Source organism: Gossypium hirsutum, chromosome A02, assembly GCF_007990345.1.
Source record: "Gossypium hirsutum isolate 1008001.06 chromosome A02, Gossypium_hirsutum_v2.1, whole genome shotgun sequence".
NCBI lineage: Eukaryota > Viridiplantae > Streptophyta > Magnoliopsida > Malvales > Malvaceae > Gossypium > Gossypium hirsutum.
In genome coordinates this window covers 18,320,995-18,326,053 of record NC_053425.1, presented here as the reverse complement: position 1 = coordinate 18,326,053, position 5,059 = coordinate 18,320,995, and the positions used below count along the sequence as shown (strand labels likewise).

The 5,059-nt window shown below is 36.2% G+C and overlaps 1 non-coding gene across 1 annotated transcript; it reads left to right on the top strand.

The window, feature by feature from the left end:
• Nucleotides 1–1,645: 1,645 nt before the first annotated feature.
• On the top strand, nt 1,646–1,752 carry LOC121216380 (small nucleolar RNA R71). The gene has a single exon (XR_005912565.1). It is a non-coding gene; the product is annotated as a small nucleolar RNA R71 (small nucleolar RNA).
• Nucleotides 1,753–5,059: the final 3,307 nt, after the last annotated feature.

Sequence of the window (5,059 nt, the reverse complement as noted above, 5' to 3'; positions counted from 1 at the left end):
TAGCTCCTCGATTTGTAGCCTTCGATCTCCATGAACAGGTCCTCTGCTACTTCTTGAGAATGACTCATGTGCTTCCTTCAGACTCATTTCCTGTAAAGTAGGTTGTACCATATTGTCGGTTTTAGTAGAATGGGTTAAACGATCACCTTCAATTCTAATGTGTTGCCAGAATTGCAAGCTTGAAGGGTGATTGTTTCATCTTCCACACGGAGTGTGAGTCCACCTGTGCCAACATCAGTAATCATTTTAGCAGTTGCTAAAAAGGGCCTTCCTAAAATCATAGGAGTGTTGCTATCTTCCTCTATGTTTAAAACAATGAAGTCAATGGGAAATATAAATTTATCGATTTTAACTAGCACATCTTCAATAATACCCCTAGGAAATCTTATAGGTTCGTCTGCTAATTGAATGCTCATCCTAGTCTGTTTTGGTTTTTTTGTAGGGCATGACATTAATACTAGCCCCCAAATCAGCTAATGTATTATTAACATCTAAACTACAAATTAAGCAAGGAATCGTAAAACTCCCTGGATCTTTTAGTTTGTTGGGTAGTTTATTTTAGAGAATAGCTGAGCAAACTGCATTTAGCTCCACATGCGACGCCTCGTCCAACTTCCACTTATTTGCTAAAAGCTCCTTTAAAAATTTCATTGCGTTTGGCATCTGTGATAGAGCTTCAATAAATGGAAAGTTAATATGTAATTTTTTTAAGAGTTTAAGGAATTTACCAAATTGTTGATCTAAGTGTTCTTTCCTTGTCGCGTTGGGGTATGACACACAAGGTTTATATTTGACATTCACTGATTTATTTTTATTATGACCTACCTCACCTTGACCTCTACTTACCATAGTTTCTTGCCTCGGTTCTGGCTCAGGCTCAACGAATCCTTCTTCATATTGAACATTAATCGCGTTGAGCTGTTCCCTTGGGTTGGGTTCAGTATTACTTGGCAAGCTACCTTGTGGTCTTTCAGAGATTAGTTTAGAAAGCTGGCCTATATGAGTTTTGAGCCCTTAGATTGATGCTTGTTGATTTTTAAATATTGTTTCGATGTTCTGAAAACGGGTTTCTGACACCGAGATAAACTTTGTGAGCATCTCTTTAAGGCTCAGTTTCTTTTCCTGTTGATAGGGTAGCTGTTGAAAACCCAGAAGATTTTGTGGTCTTTGATTTCCTTGACCGCCCCACGAGAAATTTGGGTGGTTCCTCTAACCTGCATTGTAAGTGTTACTATATGGATTGTTTTGAGATCGAGGATTATTACCCATGTAATTTAATTGCTCGTTATCCATGTTGTGGCCATAAGGTTGGTATTCCGAATGGCTTGTTCCACCTCCACTTGCTTCGCACTGTATTACTGGGTGAACCTGTGAAGAACTAAGAAAACCATCAATCTTTTTATTTAGATGTTCTACCTAGTTTGACAATATAGTAACCGAGTCGACGTTATAAACACCTGCGGTTTTAGTTGGCTTAGTCCTCATGACGTGCCACTGACAGTTATTCAGTGACATCTCCTCTATAAACTCATAATCATCTTCAGGTGTTTTATTATTGATGGTTCTGCCAGCAGCTGCGTCAACCATTTGTCGAGTCGAAGGATTCAGGCCATTATGGAATGTTTGAACCTGAAGCCAAAGTAGTAACCCATGGTGAGGGCACCTTCTCAAAAGGTCCTTGTATCTCTCCCATGAATCGTAGAGTGTTTCTAATTCCATCTGCATAAATGAAGAGATATCATTACATAATTTGGCCGTTTTAGTCGGCAAAAAATATTCTAATAGAAATTTTTCAGTCATTTGCTCCCAAGTAGTAATTGACCCTCGTGGTAACGAGTTCAACCACTGTTTAGCTTTATTCCTCAATGAAAAAGGGAATAACCAAAGACGAATGGCATCATAAAAAACACCATTAATTTTAAATGAATCGCATAGTTCCAAAAAGTTTGCTAAGTGAGCGTTGGGATCCTCATCTTGCAAACCATCAAACTGAACAAATTGTTGTATCATTTGAATAGTGTTATGTTTTAGTTCAAAAGTATTTGTAGCTAAGTAGGTCTAACTATGCTCGATTCAGTTCCTGTTAAAGAAGGTTTAGCATAATCATACATAGTGCGTGGAGTAGGATTTTGATTAACCGCAATTACAGGAGGTAGCTGATTGTCTTGGTTTTTAGCCATCTCTTCTGTTGGGGGTTGAGTATCGTCCTCTTGCTCGTTCTCTATGTATCTTAAGCTTCGCCTTATTTCTCGTTAGTTTCTGCAAACTATGCGATCGATTTCTTCGTCAATGAGTAGTGGTCTGGACGGGTTTCTTCTAGTCATAAAATATAAAAACCTGCTAAGAGAAAGAAAAAGTAAATTAAAAAATTAAATTAAATTAAATTGTAAGGAAAATAAATGGCTAAAGTAATAAAAATTGAGCGTTCCTAATATCTTAGTTCCCCAGCAACGGCGCCAAAAACTTGATCGCGATTTTCTTTACAGGTAAGTTTTAAATATTTATAATTACTCGTTCTTGAAACTAACTATTATCGCGATGTAGTCAAGTGTACCTATCGAACAATAGTATAGTTTTAGCAAGACCGGATTGTCGAACCCAAAGGAACTAAAAGTACTAGTAATGACTATCTTTTTATTATCTACCCTAAGAATAAGGTGGTTTTGTTTTAACTAACTAATTAACTAATCTAAGAATTCACAGAACGTAGAATTGGGGGATTACTTTTGGAAAACGATTGAATTAAGACAATACCTAAAGAAAAATCCACCTAGACTTCAGTTGTTATTCTGACTCTGAATCGGACGATTTATTCATTTAACTTGTTCCGTAGAGATCCCTAAGTTATGTTATTATCCCTATTCAAGACTAATAACGTCTAATCCCTATATTGAATAAGTGAGACTTTTCTCTAATTAACACCCTAGGGTTGCATTAACTCAATCTATGGATCCCCTTATTAGGTTTCACCCTAATCCGGCAAAATCTTGTCACCCTATCTCTAAGCGCGCAATCAACTCCATTTAATTATGACAATTGTACTCTTAGATAGGGTCTATTCCTCCTCTGAATAAGACTTTATCTTGAATCAGTATCCTGGGATATCAAAACAAGAATTAAGAACACATAATTAAGAACAAGTTAAATATTTATCATGCAATTCAAAAATTAATAACAAGATTCGTCTTAGGTTTCATCCCCCTTAGGTGTTTAGGGGATTTAGTTCATAACTAAAAAAGAAAACACCTCAGAAGAATAATGAGTACAAAACATAAAGAAAACCCAAAACTCGTGAAGAGAAATTGAAGGGAGATCTTCAGTCTTGATGATGAATCTGGCTTCTGAGATGGATCAATCGGCTTCCTTCGAGTAATTCCTTCCTTCCTCCCTGTGTGTCCCCCTACTTTCCTCCTCTAGAGTGTTTTTATAGGCTTTAGAATGCCTAGAAGCCCTCAAAATTGGACTTTTCCGAATTGGACTCAACTTCGGCTCCGCAGGGACACGCCCATGTGAGTCGTTCTTTGAATCTGCCAAATTGACACGGCCGTGTGGTTTGCCCATTTGAGGAGGTCCAAGCTGTGTTGAATTCATACTTTGGCCTATTTTTCTCTTTTTTTGGCCTGTTTCTTGTTCCTTTCGCTCTCCTATGCTCTCCTAAGTATAAAACATTAAATTAAAGCATTAGGAGCATGAAATTCACCAATTCTAATGGAAAATCATCCATAAAATGCGTTAAGCATGGGGTAAAAATATGCATAAATTACGGTTTATCATGGATACATGAAAATTCTTTGCACATAAGTGCCACATATGTAGCTAAAGCTACTTCATATCTCATTTCACATAAAAGCTCGCTCTCAAGCAAATCTCGGGCCTGCTCACACAAGCTGATGGTCAAGATGTAACTATGCAGTACTGCTCACACAAACTGTCAGGTATCCGCAACACATGCCGGACTACCCAGCCAGTGTTAGACATGCGAGATCAGCACCTGAATCACATAATCGCACATATATCACAAATATCCTTAGTGACATGTCACTTGTATCCTATTCTATTCCTAAGGTTCAAATGGGATTTTTCTCACTTATTCGAATTTCGTCAAATACAACCATAGAATCAATCATTTATTTCATACATTATCAAAGCATTTAGAATATTTAAAATAAAAACATAACATAGCATTATTTACATATGAACTTACCTCGACACCAAAATAGAAAAGAGGGACCTAACCGTCATTTACTCGTTTTCCTTCGTTCTAGGCCTGAATATCATTTTATTTGATCTATAACATCACATTTAGCCCACTTATTAGTCACATTACCCAATGTGACCCAAAAATCATACTATGGCAAAATTACATTTTTACCCCTAAAGTTTGTCATAATTATGCTTTTGCCCCTAGGCTCAAAAAATGAAATTTATTCAATTTCTATAACATACAAGCCTAGCCAAATCATTTTCATAACTATAGCAGCCCACAATTTCCATTAAAAAACACTTTCACTACATACTTTATAACTTTTACAATTTAGTCCTTTTGGATGTTTTCACCGAAAATCACTTAGTAAATGTCATTTCTCTAACCATAAACATGCATAATCTATCATTAAACATCAAAATACAAAATTTTATAAAATGGTTCAAAACCTATACCTTCATCATATCTCAAATTAATGGTAGAAATAGCTAGATCGTGTTACAAGGATTTCAAAAACGTGAAAATCATTACAAACAGGCTAGAACGGACTTACAATCGAGCTTGAAAGCTTGAAAAACCCTAGCCATGGCTTCCTCTTGCAAATTTTTTCCAAGGAGGAAGATGGACAAATTTTTGGGCTTTTATTTTTTTAATTCATTTTAATAACTAAATGACCAAAATGCCCTTAATGAAAAACTATGGAAACATGCCTAACCATGTCCATTTTTGTCCACCAACTTAACCAATTGTCTAATTACCATATAAGGACCTCTAATTTAAAATTTCATAACAATTGGACACCTCTAGCATGTAGAACTCAACTTTTGCACTTTTTACGATTTAGTCCTTTTGACT